Raw genomic sequence first — 20865 nt, 5'->3', positions numbered from 1 at the left:
TGTAATGATCATCAAAGGGTCAGCCCACCCATCAACGTTAGCATCAGTGAAAGTAAGACCAGCCTCCGAACGACGAGACTGGAAGCATGGGGGACCTCTTTAAAAAGGACACCTGCTCCAGGAGTGGCACTGAATGAAATTCACCCACTAGGCAACTTTCACAAACAGAAGTACAGGAGCTAGAGATGCATGTCAAATGATCCCAAAAGGAAGCAGCCACACAAATGCAGACTGCGGGAGGTTCTTTGTAGGAAAACAGACCAGTCTTCAAAGCAGATCAATAGGGCAAAAAGAAAAGAAAGGCAAGTTGGGACTGCTATGGACTTTATGTGGGCGGAATCCTTTCCAAATCTACCTGCTGCAAAGAGACAACTGGGAAAATTTAATTATGGACTAAGTGCTGACAATACCACGACATGACCATGGCTGGCAGCTACCTAAGCAAGGTCTCCTTTTTCAGGGGAGGCATATTGAAACATGCAGAGCTGAAACAGCACCATGGGACTTGCTTGAAAATACTTCAGCAAAGAGAAAACTTTTAAAACAGAGGCCAAAAAAAAGGCAGCAAAATACTGAAAATTGTTGAATCCAAATGATGGGCATTTAAGAGGTTTAATGCATTATTCTTTCTACTTCAGGGTAGGTTTGAATGGTGGTATGCATTTGAAATTTGTTATGAAAATACACCCGTCAGCACAGGTAGATACATTGCAAATAACTGTCATAAATTCCCGCAAAACCCCTTTGGATGTCCCACTGCAATGTGATGTGACAGCTCTTCTTGGCATGAGGGAGAGTCCTTCTTTTCCCCTCCTTGAATCTGGGCAGCAGCATGACTTGTTTCAAAGGGCGAACACAGCACAAGCAGAGGCCTGAAAAGCACCTGGCTTGCTCTCTTTCATTGCAGACACCCCTGTGACCCCCAGGAAGGAACCCAGGTTAGCCTGCAGGAGCAGTCACAGGGGAAAGAAATGAGATGCTCGGGCTGACAGTCTGCCGGCCTCCAGACATACGAGCAAGGAAATTCTAGATCCACAGTCCCTGCCAAGTCGCAGGCTGATGGCATCTGTGTGAGTGAGCCCAGGTGAGTCTAGCAAAAGGAACCACTCAGCTCATCTGAGCCCAAACAGCCAGCCCACAGAACCATGATTACGTTTAAAGATGCTAAGTATGGGGGTGCATGTTACAAAGCAAGGACAAACTGATATGTAAACTAAACCTGTAGGAGTACTACACAAACATATGCAAAACATCATCAGCTTCTTAGAACTGTGGGGCAAAGGCACGTACCCGGTCAGGGTATCTGAATGGGAGTTTCAGGGCACTGGAAAATGATGCACTGAAACTGCTCTAGAGACAGGGCCGGCTTGAGTAGTCTGCCTCCTTTTGTATGTATAATGAGAGCTAAAAAACCAATCAGTCCCTCCACAGATAGAGGCAAGTATGCCAGATAAACTTAAGGGAACATTTTTTTTTCTTTTCAGAACTAAAAAGGTCTGGCTGTGACCCTGGTCACCGTGATCAGACGTGACACAAAAGCCTTTGGGATGGTTGGTGGATGGCCCTGCCTGTCTCCTCAGACACACCCCAACTAGCCAGTGCTGGAGAGAGCCTGGCTGACCCTCCCTCCCCCTAGGGCCGCACTGGGGCTGCCTGGCACCCAGGAACACATCTGGGCCACCTTCCAACAGGGCAGATTTCACCCTGTGAACCCCAAGAACAAATCATGTCTCCTCTTTACGACAGATGTTCACCAGCGGATGATGGATTCCTGGGATTAGAGAGTGCTCAGGGTGTCACGGATAAACTAGGCAAAGTCACTGAGGTACACAGGGATGCTTCAGCTAAGGTATTTTTACTAAAAGAAAATATAAAAAGATTTTAAACTATGATCAATTTAGCTGATTTACACAGCTTTAAAATGATCTTCGTAAGGACTGTGTAGCTCATCTTAGTGTCATTAGCGAAATATTGTACTTGTAAAAGAAAATTTCAACATAGTTAAATATTTCTCCAAATTATTTCTCCATAATAGCTATTTATTTGGAAATATTTGAAAGTTAATTTGCTCCTTTAATTTTTGATGAATATGACCATTTTCAGTAAATTAGAATTACTTTTCACACCCCTGCCACCACATTTACATGCTAATTTATCCAGTCTCTTCATTTATATTTTTAAAGGTGCAGTATGGTTTTTTGGAAGTACATTTTTTGTTTGTTTGTTTGTTTCCTTTATTTATTTTTGGCTGTGTTGGGTCTTCGTTGCCATGTGGACTTTTCTCTAGTTGCAGTTATCCAGGGCTATTCTCTAGTTGCAGTGCACAGGTTTCTGATTGCAGTGGGTTCTCTGTTGCTGAACACAGACTCTAGATGCACGGGCTTCAGTAGTTGTGGCACTTGGCCTCAGCAGTTGTGGTTCCCAGGCCCCAGAGTACAGGCTCAATAGTTGTGGCGCACAGGTTTAGTTGCTCCGTGGCAAGTGGGATCTTCCTGGATCAGGGATCGAACCCGTGTCTCCTGCATTGGCAGGCAAATTATTTACCACTGAGCCACTAGGGAAGGTCCCTATAAGTACATTTTTTTTAAAGCACAAGAATCTTGAAAGTAAATAACCATATTTTATACTATTTTGAATTAGCAAATTATTATTCAGTAAATGCTATAAACCACGCGGGAGACCTGGGTTCGATTCCTGGGTTGGGAAGATCTCCTGGAGAAGGAAATGGCAACCCACTCCAGAACTCTTGCCTGGAAAATCCCATGGACAGAGGAGCCTGGTAGGCTACAGTCCACTGGGTCGCAAAGAGTTGGACATGACTGAGCAACTTCACTCACTCACTCAAATGCTGTAAAAGCTTTTTTGGACTATGGATTTGGATTAACATTATGCAACAAGGTTTAACAATATTTTGGGGAAGAACGGACTTAAAAAAAATTTTTTTTAAGTGGTGGCTGCTTTGTTATCTGTGAAACTACACTTACAGAGGACACATGGAAATCTGAGGCTGAGCTGAAGGTACACCAGGAACTAAGGGCCCCAGACACATCCCTCACCTGGGAGAGGCTTTGAGCTCCTGGCAGCTCTGCCTTCTCTTCTGGAAAGGGCCACACAAAGGGCTAGGAAAAGCCATTAACTCATTATCTTTCTACTTAAAACTAAAACAAATGTTCTCTTTGGCTAACAAAGTGTGGACACACATGCTGAAAGCATCAAAGAGAACGTGATGGAAATATCTGGAAAAGGTCTTCTGGGACTAAGGTTTCCTTATCTACACAGCAGTGGGGGTGGGAGATGGGGGCTGACTCCGAGGGATTTGTGTGGGTGGGGCCGGGCTGGATTAATTCTAAGACCCTTTCCAGCCGTGACTTTCAGTGATCTGAACAGTCAAAAACTGAAGATCCTTTTCATTCCTGAGGCCATGAGGCCACTGTGGGATGTGGTTATTTGGAGGTCTTACAAGTTTGGGAAATATACATATTATAAAACTATATACTTTGTTTCTATGAAAAGCTAACATTAGACCAGTTCAATCTTAAATGTGATTAATATTTCCACAAGAGAGTACATATTTATATAAAATGAAAAGCTTTATAACAACTGGGCAAATTAAAAAACACATAAAAATCCAACTTAATTTAAATCTGTGTGTGAGAGTTATGTTTTGAAAGGGTGTGGTTTCCTGGCTGGGTTGTTTGGAAACATTCTGACAAAGCCAAATTCACTTTTCTGATATCCTAAATCAGCAAGGAACAGGCGCCTAAAATAGCACAGAAATGGATATTCCTATACATATAATTAATTTAAATCAACTAAGAACAGTGATTTTTAAAAGATTTGTAATCTGTATTCTCCTAATTCCCTTTTAGAGATAGTCTACACAATTAGCTGGATTGGAAAATGTAGCAACATTTCGCATACTTTTCACTCGTTCACTCATTAATCCTCAGCAAATATTTCTTCCTTGGTGGCTCAGACAGTAAAGAATTGCCTGCAACGCAGGAGAGCCAGCCAGGTTCTATCCCTAGGCCACAAAGATCCCCTAGAGAAGGGAATGGCAACCCACTCCAGTATTCCTGCTTGGGAAATCCTATGGACAGATGAACCTGGTGGGGTAGCACGACTGAGTGACTAACACTTAATTTTTTACAAATATTTATATATCTCTTAGTATGTGCCAGAAGTAATGTCTGTTAATTTTTTTTCCGGTTTTTCTTTTTCATACTCCTGCTTTTGCTAGGTATGAGGCCATATTCAGATGACTCAAGCATACTTATAAAATTGAAATATAGTTGATTTACAACACTGTGTTAATTTCTGCTAAATAAATAAATAATTTTAAAAGAATACTTTTAAAATATGGTACTAAAACCAGAATGCTTTCTTACTAAGGGAGAAACACACCCCTCAGGGTCACCCCTCACATTGCAGTGTCAGCAGGAACAAAGAGATATTCAAGTACTTTCTTACTGTTCACCATCCCCATCCCCCACAAGGGAAGCACAGTTCCGGATGGACTTAACTTGTGCTTCTCCGACTATTGTTAAGAGAAGTTATTCTTGTAATGACCAACTTTTAGAGAGTCAATCCAGGACACAGCAATAACAGACAAAAAAACATAATAATATAACATTTAGCAAGTAATTATACACATATTATTGCTTTAACCTAAAAAATAGGTACTGATGGAAATTATATTATTCTGCATTATTTCTCTGTTATATAAATGTTATTATTTAAATAAAACAACAACAGAATTTGTTGAGTGGCAATCAGTAGTAATTAACAGGAGAAAAATGATGCATGAGAAATATATAACAATATTTTTAAATGTTTCTTGTGTCCTCTGATACAGCAATTTAGTTCATTTAAAATCATTTATTAGATATTTAGATTTTGTAGACTGTAATGGTACAACTATTCTGTGTCATACTGTAATGGTGCATACATGACTATGAGCTTGTGAGAACACACAGAACTGTACAACACAAAGAATGAACTCTTAATGTTAGCTATGGGCATTGAGTGAGTGAGTGAAGTGAGTGAAAGTCGCTCAGTTGTGTCTGACCCCTTGCGACCCCATGGACTATACAGTCCATGGAATTCTCCAGCCCATAATATTGGAATGGGTAGCCTTTCCCTTCTCCTGGGGATCTTCCCAACCCAGGGATCGAACCCAGGTCTCCCAATTTGCAGGCGAATTCTTTACCCGCTGAGCCACAAGGGAAGCCCAGCTATGGACATTAGTTATTTTAAATGTTAAGTCCCTCTGCATTTAATAACTTTTTTTCCTTCAGCACATTTTGTCTTGTATTAGTATGCCACTGTGGCTCTCTTACAGTCACTGCATGATATGTCTTTCCCATTCTTTTACTTTCAACCCCTGTGAATCTAATGGACTTTTAAAAAAATCCAGCCTGACAATCTGTGAATTTTGATTGGAGTCTTTAATCCATGCACATTTAGTTTTATAACTTATCTAGTTGGAAGTATCTCTACCATCTGGATATTTATTTTCTATACGACTCTGTGTTTTGTTCCTCTATTCCTCCTCTATTGCCTCTTTTTCAGTAAGTAGATGTTTTGTTATGTATCATTTTCATTTTTTCATGGACCTTTGGACTATTTTTGGTTTTAGTTATCTTCCTGCATGCTAGGTCACTTCAGTCATGTCTGACTCTTTGCAATCCCATGGACTGTAGCCCGCCAGGTTCCTCTGTCCATGAGCTTCTCCAGGCAAGAATACTGGAGTGGGTTGCCTTTTCCTTCTGCAGGGGATCTTCCTGACCCAGGAATCAAACCTGGGTCTCCTGCATTGCAGTCAGATACTTTACCGTCTGAGCCACTATTATTTAACTATGATACACACACACACAAATGTCCTGTTCCTTTCTGCTCCACAACACCATAGGGTATTAGTATCATTACTCTGTTTCCTTTCCCTATAATACCTGCCTGCCTTTATCAAGCCCGCAGGACAATGATGCCTGGTGTCAGTCCAGTGCGATGACATCAAGCTAAATATCCTCTCAACAAAAACGAGCAGGTTTTCAGACTTGTAGTAATTCATTTCCACCTCTCCAAAAATGTCCACCCACTTCATATCTACAGGCTTGTTAAGCAGGTTGTCTGCATCTATAAATTCATCAAATGAGCTACATCTAAAAGATCCACTGCTTTATAAAAACTCTTCATTTTGAAACAATTACAGATTCAGGAGAAACTGCAAAGCAATGTACAGGGAAGTTTCATGTTGCCTTCACCATGACCACACTGAGGTCAGCACCAAACACATCCCCAGGACAACGCTGCTACCAAAAATGTACACTGGACAACCAGAGACTGTCTGGATTTCATGAGCTGTCTGTGCATGGGTGCCTGCTCTATGCTGCTCTTTTTAACCACAATCACCACCCCCTCCCAAGACATTCACTCACACTCGGCCTTTCCCACAGGGCTCCCTCCTATCAGCCCCTCATAACCACACCCATCCTGTCCCCCATTCCCTGACCCAGCAACTAGTGATCTGATCTTCATCTCTGTAATTACATTGCTTCACAAATATTACATACATGTAATCACAAGGTATGTAAACTTTCAGAACTGGCTTTTTTCACTTGGCACAGTTTCCCTGAGATTTCCACAAGCTGCTGCACATCCCAGTGGCTCGTTCCCTCTTGGTGCTGAGTGGTGTCCAGGGTACGGATGGATCAAAGTCTGCTCAACCCTCACTCACTGAAGGATACCATCATGGGCAAACCCTATGAGTGTCTGTGTACCGATCCCAGCATGGAAATAACTCCTTACTTCTCTGGGATAAATGCCCAAGAATTCAAAAGCTGAGTCCCTACAGTGAATCCATGTTTAGTTCTGAAAGGAACTGCCCACCTATTTTCCAGGAAAGCTGTACCACTTTACATCCTCACAGCAAGGACTGAGGGATCCAGATGCTCTGCGTCTTCGGTATTGTCCATAGGTTACCCTTTAGCCACTCTGATGACTAAGTGTGTAATGATATCTGAGATGGTTTTAGTCTGCATTTCCCTAATGGCTAATGATATTGAACAGCTTGTCAGGTGTGGGTTTTCTTTTTTTTTTTTGGCACACCACAAGATCTTCATCCAGAGCCCAGGAACTGAACCCAGGCTCTTGGCCCTGAAACTGCAAAGTCCTAACCACTGAACTGCCAGGAAATTCCCCCATTTTCCCAACAAATTTTTCTTTACTGTTATTTTGAGAATTCTTTAAACAGTTTAGATATAAGCTGTTTGGATTTGTTGGATTCCTGGTTTGCAAACACTTTTTTCTGGTTAAATAGCTTATCTGAATCCTTTCAATAGACTCTTTCCCAGAGCAAAGGCTGTTTTGATGAATTCGAACTTATCAATTTTTCCCTCTTATGAATCACACTTTTGGTATCAAGTCTAAGAGTTCCCAGCCCTCTTCTAAGTCCTGAAGATCTTTTCATACATTGTTTTCTAGAAGTTCTATAGTTTTACGTTTTACATTTAAGTTTGTCTTTTTTTTTTTTTTCAATTAGCAATAATCGCACCTCATAAACCTCACTGGTTATGATACTGCCACTATGCAAAGCTTGTCTATCATTCTTCAGCTCAATTCAGTCCCTCGGTTGTCTCTGACTCTTTGCGAACCCATGGACTGCATCACACCAGGCTTCCCTGTCCACCACCAACTCCCAGAACTGGCTCAAAGTCATGTCCATTGAGTCGGTGATGCCATCCAACCATCTCATCCTCTATTGCCCATTTCTCCTCCTGCCTTCAATCTTTCCCAGCATCAGGGTCTTTTCCAATGAGTCAGTTCTTTGCATCAGTTAGCCAAAGCATTGGAGCTTCAGCTTCAGCTTCGGTCCTTCCAATGAATATTCAGGACTGATTTCCTTTAGGATTGACTGGTTTGATCTCCTTGCTGTCCAAGGGACTCTCAAGAGTCCTCTTCAACACCTCAGTTCAAAAGCATCAATCTTCAGCACTCAGCTTTCTTTATGGTCCAACTTTCATATCCATACATGACTACTGGAAAAACCATGACTTTGACTTTGTGGGCAAAATAATGTCTCTGATTTTTAATGACTTTGACTTTGGGGGCAAAGTAATGTCTCTGATTTTTAATACGCTGAGTTTGTCATAGCCTTTCTTCCAAGGAGCAAGCGTCTTTTAATTTCATGGATGTAATCAGCAGTGATTTTGGAGCCCAAGAAAATAAAATCTGTCACTGTTTCCATTGTTTCCCCATCTATTTGCCATGAAGTGATGGGATCAGATGCCATGATCTTCATTTTTGGAACGTTGAGTTTTATGACAGCTTTTTCACTCTCCGCTTTCACTTTCATCAAGAGGTTCTTTAGTTCCTCTCTGCTTTCTGCCATAAGTGTGGTGTCATCTGCATATCTGAGGCTATTGATATTTTTCCTAGCAATTTTGATTCCAGTTTGTGCTTCATCCAGCCTGGCACTTTGCATGATGTACTCCACATATAAGTTAAATGAGCAGGGTGACAATATACAGCTTTGACATACTCTTTCCCCAATTTGGAATCAGTCTGTTATTCCATGTCCAGTACTAACTGTTGCTTCTTGACCTGCATACAGGTTTCTCAGGAGGCAGGTAATGTGGTCTGGTATTCCCATCTCTTTAAGAATTTTCCACAGTTTGTTGTGATCCACACAATCAAAAGCTTTAGTGTAGTCAATGAAGCAGAAGTAGATGTTTTCCTAGAATTCTCTTGCTTTGTCTATGATCCAACCGATGTTGGCAATTTGATCTCCAGTTCCTCTGCCTTCTCTAAATCCAGCTTGAACATCTGGAAGCTCTCAAGTTTACATACTATTGAAGCCTAGCTGGGAGAATTTTCAGCATTACTTTGTTAGTGTGTGAGATGAGTGCAATTGTGTGGTAGTTTGAACATTCTTTGGCATTGCCTTCCTTTGGGATTGGAATGAAAACTGACCTTTTCCAGTCCTGTGGCCACTGCTGAGTTTTCCAAATTTGCTGGCATATTGAGTACATCATCTTTTAGGATCTGAAATACTCAACTGGAATTCCATCACCTCTGCTAGCTTTGCCTATAGTAATGCTTTCCAAGGCCCATCATCATTTTTAAACTACCCAAATGGATAAGTTACACCTCTCTCAGAGAAAATAGTTTTAAAGCAAAAATATAATTTGAACTTGTGGAAACAAAGTTTTAGTTTAATTGAGAAAGTTGCCCTTATCTGATGACTTAAACTTTTAAACAGTCATTAAAAAATGAGTCATCTTCTCACCATATGAGTTTTTGCCTCAACCTAAACATAACAGCAAACAACTTGGGTGCAGTTGCTCCATCTTTTCCTAGGTTTCTTACACATTGTCAAAGACCATCAAGCAGTTCCGAAGAAATAGCATACAAATATTCAGACCTCTTTTCTCCATTCTCATCTTCAGCGTGTATCCAAATCAGAGAAGGACATGCCTTTTATCTGCACTTTGGAAAAAGGATTTGGGGGGTGAGAGTGTAGGGAATACCATTTTATGTCAGGTCAAAGGTTTAATATCACATGATGCCTGAGAACACCACCAGCCATTGGGTCGACAATCTCTTTGCATTTCTATAAATGCAAACATTGCATTAAGTGCTTCTAAACATTCTGAGGGAGAAGGCAATGGCACCCCACTCCAGTACTGCTGCCCGGAAAATTCCATAGATGGAGGAGCCTGGTGGGCTGCAGTCCATGGGGTCGCTAAGAGTCAGACACGACTGAGTGACTTCACTTTCACTTTCCACTTTCATGCACTGGAGAAGGAAATGGCAACCCCTCCAGTGTTCTTGCCTGGAGAATCCCATGGACGGAGAAGCCTGGTAGGCTGCAGTCCATGGGGTCGCACAGAGTTGGACACGACTGAAGCGACTTGGCAGCAAACATTCAGAGGAAGCTGAAAAGTAACCAAACACTTACATTAGGAAAGCATCTCAGGTGAATCTTTTTAGGAGTGTTGTGTATGAGGTGTGCAGGCATGTAGCATGTGAGACCAATTCAGTTTCTTCACTCAGACTAACTGGGATTCACATTTGCTCTGTCTGCTAAACAGACAGATAAAGAGAGTAGGACAAGATATCAACAACCTTGCACTGTTTGCTTACTGAGATATCATTTAAACCTTCACAGAAACGAAAGAAAGTGTTAGTTGCTCAGTCATGCCTGACTCGCCCAGCCCATGGACTATAGTCTGCCAGGCTCCTCCACCTCTGGGATTTTCCAGGCAAGAATATTGGAGTGGGTTGCCATTTCCTTCTCCAGGGAATCTTCCTGACACAGGGCTCAAACCCGGGTCTCCTGCATTGCAGGCAGACTCTTTATGGTTTGAGTCACAGAAATGAAGATGATCTGAAATGTCAATTTACAAATCAAAACACCTCACAGCTGGGTAGAACACTTCTGCTGCCCCGAACTGACGCACCCCTGACCTACTGCAGAAGCAGAATGTTGGACATGCCCTGACAGGATCAGATCTAAGCCACACAGCCCAAAACGTCTGCCAGGGAGATTTCCTCTTTCTTGCCCACGTGGCACATTACTGCAACTTCTGGATCAGGAAATGTAACCTTCCTCAGTTTCATAGAGTAGTCAAACAATAAGGTCATATTGCATTCCTATGGCCTGCCAGAGATTCTTCCACACCAGCTAGTCTCAATTGCATATTGGTGTCTTTAGCAGAGATAGAGGACTTTTGATTGACTGGGAAATACCTGCCTATCTCAGCCCCAGTTGGTGGGCTCCCCTCTGAACTTCCACAGCCCCCACCCCATGCCCTGCCCCCGCTCCGTTCTGGGTGCTGCACTCTAGGCTCTGTTTGGGTCACCTGCTCTTCCTGATCCAGTCCTCCTGGTCCCCGTGCATCTTTTTATCTGTTGTCAAAATTTCATGGTCATTCTGTCTTTTTCAGGAGGTCTGGGCGATGCTGCCACTGCTATTGCAATTGTTTTCATTTTAATTATCTGAATCCTTAGAAAGCATGATCAGAATGTTCACAATGTTTAACACTCTAACCAGCACTATCTCAACACAAAGCACACAGTTAACCAACAGTCAACACCGAATTCTTAATACTTGGGTTGCATCACCCTTAATTACACACTTAAACCTCCCCGGCTTGGTGATGCAACAATGGTGCATTTACTGTGACTTGCAAATCGTGGTGCCACCAGCGGTCAGCGCAGAAAGAGTGACAACTGGCACAGAAGGCAAACAACCCACACAGGACCCATGAAACACTAAAATGGTGTTATTTCCAGCCCCTATTTGGGGGGAGGGGACCATCTTATGGGCTGTGTACTCCCCTTCACCCAACCTTCAGTACCCATCACCAGAAGCCAGGGTTTCATGTCCCAGGGTGTGATTTCTTGGGACACAGGATATTGAATGCTAGAATGAGGACACTCCGTGCCAAAGAAGTCAGTGAATCCCTCAGGGACACCACAGAAGAGCCTTCTAGGGGGCTCTGGGCCAGGATGACCCCACTCTCTGGTTCCGGTGGAATCTTTCTGGACAATCGGGGGAGATGGCTCAGAGAGCAGATAAACGGGCACACCTCCCCTCCTTCTCAGCTGCATCCCCACTTCATAACTAGACCAAAAGTTATAACTGTCCACAGCCTCCTCACTCCCCAAAAGGAAGAGGGGCAGGCTCTGAACCGGAGAGCACAGCGTACAGACTTCCTCAGACATCACTACTCAAGGCAAACAAGAGAGCTGCCCGCAGCAGCACCTGCCATGAACACAAAGCACTGGTCTTCACCAACCACTATATTTCTCTATTAGATGCCACACACCATTCTGCATGTTTGGGATACAAGAAAGAATAGAGAGAATGTCTCTCTCCTCAAAGAATCTCTCCTCCTAGAGAAGGAGACGATATATGAAAAAAGAACTAGAGAACGAGGGCTGAGAGCAGGTGGAGACAAGGGAAGCAGAGAACAAGGAGGTTTGCTTGGATGGGGGCTTGGGGAAAGCATGCCCAGGAGGCAGGTCAGTGGGAGGGTAACATCTGACACAGAAAAACGTGGCCCCGAGAATAAGTCCCTGTATTTCAAAGTTCTTGGACATTTCAAAGGGTGCCACCACTTCGAGGGCAGGAGCTGGCATTTCCCATGAGCAGCAAGGAGACCCCACCAAGGGTGCACGTGACTGCATGCAGTTGACAAGAAGGGGAGGCAAGCCTGGCAGCATTCCTGCCAGCCTAGAGGGCTGGGTTTCTCCGTGATGGGATGGTAGGGGCGCTGATCCCCACACCCCATGCAGTCCTGACTGGAGTCGGGTCTGGCAAGTCCATGACAAAGAGCTGACCAGGCAGAAGGGTAGGCGGAAAATATTTCAGCAAAAATATTTAACCCACTGAAGATAATTTATATCTGTGTACAAACAACCTGCTGATTAAAATGGATCCTTAACTGCTCATTAGAAGAAGGTCTGTCCTCCAGGACCTATACTTTGGAGCACTTAGTTACCACTGAATTGTAGTCACAGTATCAGCAAAGTAGAGAAAGGCTGCATTTATTTATATGCTATAACTTTACTTCTTTGACTAAGTAAATTTATACCATACACGTCAGTGGAGATGCTGTCCATTGATTCCACGTAGGGTCTGCTGGCAGAGCCCACAGGATGTGCTGAGAGAAGAGACGCCAGAACAGAGCAAGAGAGGAGCCAAGGAAAATGCTAAGATTTTTTTATCTAAGCTACTGAAAGTGTGGAGCCTCCAGCAAATAAGACCATATACTGTGTGGAAAACTAGGTTTTGGTGGCTGACGTCAGCAGCTAGTTTTGGCATGTTGTGCAAGAGGCTCGTATGGATGTCCATGGAGAAACACTGGGTCAGTGTGGGAAATGCGATTGGACTTGAGGTCCAGGGTGAATACAGAGATCATCAGTGTGAGGTTCTCTCTGAAGCCATTGGTGGTGAGCTCACATAGCAGGGGCTGTGAATGCACAGAAGAGACCCAGGATGGAGCATGTCAGGGTCAGAAGTCAGGGAGAAGCGGCCCAGGTGACTACGAATGAGGAACCAACAAGACGGAGGACAGTGTCTTAGAAGTCAAGTGAGGCTGATGTTTGAAGGAGGAGGGACTGATCAACTGTGAACCATGGCAAATTCTGTCACCTGGCTAAGAAGGAGAACTGACCAAATGGACACCCCAAATCCTCACAAAAGGTACGTTAAACCAGTTTGTAATCTTTTAATAAGTCCTTATAATTAAACATGACATTTACAGACATGTTTATCTCCTTTCCTAAATCTCACTGAAATGACACCAAGTTATAAACACACAAGGACAAAGAGACAGCACTGGTCAGGAAGTGTCTCCTTCCTCTCCCTCTCCCCTAAAACCTTAATCAGACCCTGGAATCTATTCCAGACAACATCCCAACAGACCCTCAAAATGCATGAAGCAAAAACTGACAAAGATGAAAAGCCCCTCCTTGCAGTTAGGAACTGCAGGCTCCTCTCAGCAGGTCTGATTAAAAGTGTATAGCACTAAATACTTGAATGGAAAATGCTGGAAGGTCTCAAATTAATAACCTAACTTCCTACTTTAACAAACTGGGGGTGGGGGTAGGGAGAGCAAAATCAAGCCAAAGTGAACAGAAGGAAGTAATACAGATAAGACTAAAACCCAGCAAAATTAAAAACAGAAAAATAAAAGATAAAAGCAAAAATCAGAAGGCTGGTTCTTGGGGGAGGAGGATCAATAAAATTGAACAAAAGTCTAATGAGACTGACAAATATAAAAAGAGAGAAAACACAAAAGACCATTATCAGGAATGAAATAAGGGACATCAGTACAAATCCCATAGTCAATGATAAAATAACAAGGAAATCCCATGAACAACCTTTTCAGAAATTTGAAAATTCAAAAGAAATGGACTAAATACCTCAAACCCCACAAACTACCAAAACTCAACCAAGATCAAATAATCAATCTGAATAGTCTTGTCACCTTTAAAAAATGCATATCTAACTTTAAAGCTTCCAAAAGATAAATTTCCAGGGCCAAAAGGATTCACTGGAGAATTCTACCAAGCATTTAAGTGAGAATTAACACTAATCAAGGGCGACCCTGGTGGCTCAGCAGTAAAGAATCCGTCTGCCAATGCAGGAGACAAGGGTTCAACCTCTGGGTCAGCCAGATCCCCTGGAGGAGGAAATGGCAACTCACTCCACTATTCTCGCCTAGAGAATCTCATGAACAGAGAAGCCTGGCAGGCTAAAGTCCATGGATTAGCACAGAGTCAGCTGTGACTGAGTGACTAAACACTACCACCACCACTAACAAAAATCCCTATAAGATATTTATTGATACAATATTATTTCAAAGTATATATAGGAAGAAGTATATATTAAGAAGAGGTGGCAAGAATACACACAACTATACAAAAAGATCTTCAAGACCCAGATAATCATGATGTGACCCAGATCACTCACCTAGAGCTAGACATTCTGGAGTGCAAAGTCAAATGGGCCTTAGGAAGCATCACTACAAGCAAAGCTAGTGGAGGCAATAGAATTCCAGTTGAGCTATTTCAAATCCTAAAAGCTGATGCTGTGAAATTGCTCCACTCAATATGCCAGCACATTTGGAAAACTCAGCAGTGGCCACAGGACTGGAAAAGGTCAGTTTTCATTCCAATCCCAAAGAAAGGTAATGCCAAAGAATGCTCAAGGTACCACACAATTGCATTCATCTCACATGCTAGCAAAATAATGCCCCAAATTCTCCAAGCCAGGCTTCAACAGTACATCAACCATGAACTCCCAGATGATCAAACTGGATTTAGAAAAGGCAGAGGAACCAGAGATCAAATTGTCAACATCCGCAGGGTCATCAAAAAAGCAAGAGAGTTCCAGAAAAACATCTACTTCTGCTTTATTGACTATGCATGCCAAAGCCTTTGACTGTGTGGATGACAACAAACTGCGGAGAATTCTTAAAGAGATGGGAATATCAGACCACCTTACCTGCCTCCTGAGAAATCTGTATGCAGGTCAGGAAGCAACAGTCAGAACTGGACATGGAACAACAGACTGGTTCCAAACTGGGAAAAAGAGTATGTCAAGGCTGTATACTGTCACCCTGCTTATTTAACTTAGATGCAGAGTACATCATGTGAAATGCCAGGCTGGATGAAGCACAAGCTGGAATCAAAATTGCTGGGAGAAATATCAATAACCTCAGATATACAGATGACACCGTCCTTCTGGCAGGAACAGAAAAAGAACTAAAGAGCCTCTTGATGAAAGTGAAAGTGGAGAGTGAAAAAGCTGTCTTAAAACTCAACATTCAAAAAATGAAGATCATGGTATCTGATCCTTCACTTCATGGCAAATAGATGGAGAAACAATGGTAACAGTGACAGACTTTATTTCCTGGGCTCCAAAATCACTGCAGATGGTTAATGCAGCCATGAAATCAAAGGACTCTCGCTCCTTGGAAGAAAAAATATGACCAACCTAGACAGCATATTAAAAAGCAGAGACATTACTTTGCCCACAAAGGTCTATCTAGTCAAAACTATGGTTTTTCCAGTAGTCATGTATGGATGTGAGAGTTGGACTATAAAGAAAGCTGAATGCTGAAGAATTGATGCTTTTTAACTGTGGTGTTGGAGAAGACTCTCCAGAGTCCCTTGGACTGAAAGGGGATCAAACCTGTCAATCCTAGAGGAAATCAGTCCTGAATATTCATTGGAAGGACTGATGCTGAAGCTAAAGCTCCAATACTTTGGCCATCTGATGCAAAGAACTGACTCATTGGAAAAGACCCTGGTGGTGGGAAAGATTGAAGGCAGGAGGAGAAGGGGACGACAGAGGATGAGATGGTTGGATGGCATCACCGACTCAATGGATATGAATTTGAGCCAGCTCTGGGAGTTGGTGATGGACAGGGAAGCCTGGCATGCTACAGTCCATGGGGTTGCAGAGTCAGACATGACTGAGTGACTGAAGTGAACTGAATACATAGGAAGGCAAAGAAATTAGAGTAGGTAGATTCATTTTGAAAAAATAAATTAAATGGGAGGAATCAAGTCTATGTGGTCTCAGGAATCAAGTCTGTATGGTTTATTACACATCTACAGTAACCAAGACTATGTGGTATGGACAAAGATCGGTATTACCAATACAGACATGCCCGATTCGTCTTGACAAAGGTGCAATTCCAAGGAAGGACAGCTTTTCGAACAAGCAGTGCTCTAGCAATTAGACATTCATTGGCCAAAAAAAAAAAAAGAATATGGACCAAAATCTCACATCTTATACATAAACTAATTCAAAACTGATCAGACACTTAAATGCAAAACCTTTAGTGGAAAAAAAGAGAAAATCTTCAGGATCTCAGGTTAGGTAAATATTCATTGGAAGGACTGATGCTAAAGCTGAAGCTCCAATACTTTGGCCACCTGATGCAAAGAACTGACTCATTGGGAAAAACCCTGATGCTGGGAATTATTGAGGGCAAAGGGAGAAGGGGGAGACAGAGGATGAGATGGTTGGATGGCATCACCGACTCAACGAACATGAGCTTGAGCAAACTCCAGAAGATAGTGAAGCACAGGGAAACCTGGCATGCTGCCATTCAAGGGGTCAAAAGAGCTGGACATGACTGAGTGAATGAACAACAAGAACAAAGATTTCCGAAACTCAACATCGAAAGGACAACCCACCGGAGGAAATAGTGAAGAACTGCACATCATCAAACTTAAACACTTTTGCTCTGCCAAGGACCCTGTTAAGACGATGGAAAAGACAAGCCACAGACTTGAAGAAAATAATCGCAAACCACATACCTAACAGAGAGACTAAAATATATAAGTAACAGACGTTTCACTGAAGGGAATATTCACATGGTTATTAGCATGAAAAGATGTTCAACGTCCTGAGCCCTCAGGGAAATGTACATGCAGTGAGGTACCACTGCACATATATCAGTCAGAATCTGCTTTGTGACAATAACAAATGCCCAGAAAGGACCTAGGAAAACTGGGTCACTCATACATTGCTGGGCTGCCCAGCTGGTGCTAGTGGTAAAGAACCTGCCTCCAGATGCAGGAGACGCAGGTTCCACCCCTGGGTCCGGAAGATCCCCTGAAGCAGGACATAGCAACCCACTACCATATTCTTGCCTGGAGAATCCACAGAGGATCCTGACGGGCTATAGTCCATAGGGTCACAAAGAGCCGGACGTTACTAAAGTGATTTAGTACACACGCATACATTGTTGGTGGAAACTCGGTTTGGTAAAGCCACTCTAAAAATGTTTGGCAGTTTCTTATGAAAGTAAACATGCAATTAGTACACCCAGAAATTTCATTCTTGGGCATTTATCTCAGCAAAATTAAAACTGATATGCACACAAGAACTTGCACATGAATGTTCACAGTAGCTTTACTTATAAGAGTCCCAGACTAGAGTCAGTCCAGGTGTTCTTCAGCTGGTGAGTTACACTGGGGTCCAGCTATACCAGGGAATACTATTTGTCAATAAAAAGGAAAAACCAAGTTAAATCTGTAACAATTTGGCTGAATCCCCAGGAAATCATATCGAGTGAAATAAGCCAATCCCAAAAGGTTCAGTCTGCACCGAATGCTTGATTCCATTTATATGACATTTGAAATTATAGTATCTTATAAACAAAGAATTAGCTGTTGTCAGGAGTTAGGGACCTGCCAGGGGAAGGGAAAAAGTTGCACGTGGTTATAAAAAAGCGACATATGAGAGCTTATTGTGGTCTTGGAAATAGTATTTTGACTGTAGTGGGAGATACACACAAACCTACACATGTTGCACAAGTGATGAAACTGTACAGAACTTAACACACACATACAAATAAAACTAAGGAAATATCAATAAGATCAGTGGACTGTATCAATGTCAATAACCTGGTTGTGATATTAAACTGTCCTTCTATAAAATGTTATAAATGGGGAAACTGAACAAAGTATTCAAGGGACTTCTCTGTATTGATTTTCATAACTTCATGTGAAATTACAACTATCTGAATAAAATTTTAATTAAAAATATAAAAGGCTACATAAACAGATATATTCAGATCAAAGTGGTTTCATTTTTTTCTACAAACTTCATATTTAACACAATGGCCACGCTATAAAAACTGAATAAGAGGAACGGATACCCTGTGGTTATTTATCAACATATCAAAACTAAAATAAATACAAGTACATTCTAAAAATATATTCAAAGCTCTGTAAAATGTAATCAGACAAGGTTACTAAATGTTCTTGTTTTCCGGATCATGACAATGATTTCCTTACATCAAAACCTAGAAATGAATATCCTTTGTTGACTGACTTTTGCAATGAATGCTGTTCTACCACGATAACAATACCAAGGCAATGGTGGTTTTTTCATGAGCGGCTCCCTCATGGAGGGAGCAACCGTGCATTTGCATCTCCAGCAGGCGGTTGCAGGACCTTCTCCACATCACCACCAGGCTCCCACGAAGCAGGGAGAAGAAAGTGGATGCATCTCAGGACTTCCCCTCTAATAATACATGGAGACATGACCAGTCAGTCCATTCTTGTGCCATGACATTTTCAAAAGAAATCATGTAATTACTCGGAAAAAAAATACGTATTTACCAAATATGTATTTACCATGTGCAGGAAGCTAGGTGAGCAATGAAAGGTGGCCCCTTTAGCTAACTGACCAATAGCCACCTAATCCCACCGAACAGTTTATCAGTCCCACCCATGATACACCCACCAGTCCTCCAAAAATTGGGGGCCGAAAAGAACCCCTTACTGCCTTGTTGCTGTTCAGTTGCTCAGTCATGTCCGACTCTTTGTGACCCCTTGGACTGCAGCATGCCATATCCTTCCGCCATCTCCCAGAGTTTGCTCCATTTTGTCAGTGATGCCATCCAACCAACTCATCCTCTGTCTACTGGTGGGACGATCCCTACTCTGGAACATGTTTTATACTGAAGTAACCTTTGGTGGTCACTGGACTCATTAGCTGCTCATAAATACTCCATGAATACATACATCTAATTAGAGTAGACTGAATTATGAGAAAAACTGGAGGATAGAGAATCTTGTTATATAACCTGCAGCTGTCAATCAACAACCCCCCTGGATTATGCAAATAGCCCTGCGTTAAAAATTCTGTACTGCAGCCCTCTGGGGCCATTGCCTCCCCGGCATGGCCCATCTCTCCCTTGAAGTGTCCTCTCTGTTCTTCCTTTCTGTGTGCTCAGTCATGTCCATCTCTTCAAGACCTGTTCTTTCTTTCCTTATTGTTAATAAGCTTTCTTGCAACAGATAAGAACTTATTCTTCTCTGTGTCCTTACCAGGAACTGAGGTCCACGTGAGGAAGGGTCTCCAGACTCTACTACACTAACATAGATACAAAAAAGATAGAGAAGCACCAAAAAGCTATAAACAAGACAGCCAGCCTCTGTGCTGGCAACTGGGGGGTGGTGTCCACAGTAGGGTGGATGGTGGCCCATGAGACAAGTCCACACCCTGATCCACAGGAGCTGGAAAATGTGACCTTGTTTGGAAAAATGGGTCTTTACAGATAAGGATTCTGAGACAGGCGGCTGTAAATCCCGTAAGCGTCTTTCCTTTCACGAGGGAGGCAGAGGAGTTGTGAGGGAAACAGGGAGAAGGGTGTGAAGCCCAGCAGAGGCTGGAGAGCAGAGGCTGCCAGCCTGGCACATCTAGCACTGCCCAGGAACACCAGGCAGCCACCCAGACCGGAAGGGACAAGGGTCAGTCTCTCCTGGCCTCCTGCAGGGAGCGTGGCCCTGCCAAATTCTGGACTTCCAGCCTCCAGGACTGTGTGCTAATTTGTTAGAGCAGTCTCCCTTCAGCAGGAATATAATCCACATACCTGCCAATCAGAGGAAAACATGAAAACCACTATCTTTCAAATTCAGGATAAAATAGTCTCAAGAATACCATAGGGTGGTTTCCTCGGTGGTGAAGAATCTGCCTGCCAATAAAAGAGACATGGGTTTGATCACTAGTCTGGGAAGACCCTACATGCCTTGGAGTGACTAAGCCTGTGGGCCGCAAGTACTGAGCCTGTGCTCTAGAGCCTGGAAGTCACAACTACTGAGCCCACGCACTGCAACTACTGAAACTCGAGCACCTAGAGCCTGTGCTCTGCAACAAGAGAAGCCACCTCAGTGAGAAGACAGCACACCGCAACCAGAGAGTAACCCCTGCTCACTGCAACTACAGAAAAGCCCGCACAGCACAAAGACCCAGCACAGCCAAAACTAAATAGATTTTTTTAAAAAAGAATACCTTAGAGCTCTAGCTCACAAAAGTGTGAAAATATGAAACACAGTATCAAGGAATAACTTTAGCCAACTATGCATGGACCTATATGAAAACAAAGAAAAAAGTTAATTACTATTTTCTTAATTATTATTTATACTTGTTTATTTATTTAAGTCAAGAAGTGGGACATGCCCAGCTGCTGAGCGAAGGACTAAACACTGTAAGATGGAAGTTAGTCTCAAGTTTGTTTGACACAATGAGAAAAAAAAAATCCCAAATATATTTTTCAAAGGAATATAAATGACCCCAAAGTACAAATGATATAAAAATCTAGTGATAAAAAAGATTTATGAGGTAAACTGACAGATATGATGATAACAAGACCTGCTGGATACTAGACATGACATAAAGGTATAACTAATAAAACATAAGGAAGAAGCTAAATGGAGCAGAACAGATAACAGAGAAATAAATCCTGTTATATAAGAGAATTAATCTATGGTAAAGCCAGTAACAGGAAAGAGAGTATCAAATCAGTAAGCTTTACAAGGACAAAGGCT

At 42.5% G+C, this 20865-nt stretch overlaps 1 protein-coding gene, 1 long non-coding RNA gene and 1 pseudogene across 4 annotated transcripts in view; all 3 read right to left on the bottom strand.

The window, feature by feature from the left end:
• The window catches only part of TJP1 (tight junction protein 1), a 259393-nt gene that overhangs the window by 121981 nt on the left and 116547 nt on the right, over nt 1-20865 (bottom strand). The gene's annotated exons all lie outside the window — the stretch shown is intronic.
• On the bottom strand, nt 7469-7595 carry LOC147349501 (U4 spliceosomal RNA; annotated as a pseudogene).
• LOC147349500 (uncharacterized) overlaps nt 8756-20865 on the bottom strand; it is a 32424-nt gene continuing 20314 nt past the window's right edge. The window contains exon 2 of the long non-coding RNA XR_015149874.1: nt 8756-9935. This is a non-coding gene — a long non-coding RNA (uncharacterized LOC147349500). The remainder of the gene's footprint in view (nt 9936-20865) is intronic.

Source organism: Bos grunniens, chromosome 21 (assembly GCF_055505025.1).
Source record: "Bos grunniens cultivar Pamir isolate PY7600 chromosome 21, Bosgru_T2T1.0, whole genome shotgun sequence".
NCBI lineage: Eukaryota > Metazoa > Chordata > Mammalia > Artiodactyla > Bovidae > Bos > Bos grunniens.
Note: the sequence above shows the minus strand (reverse complement) of the source record. Positions and strands in the feature narration are given on the sequence as shown.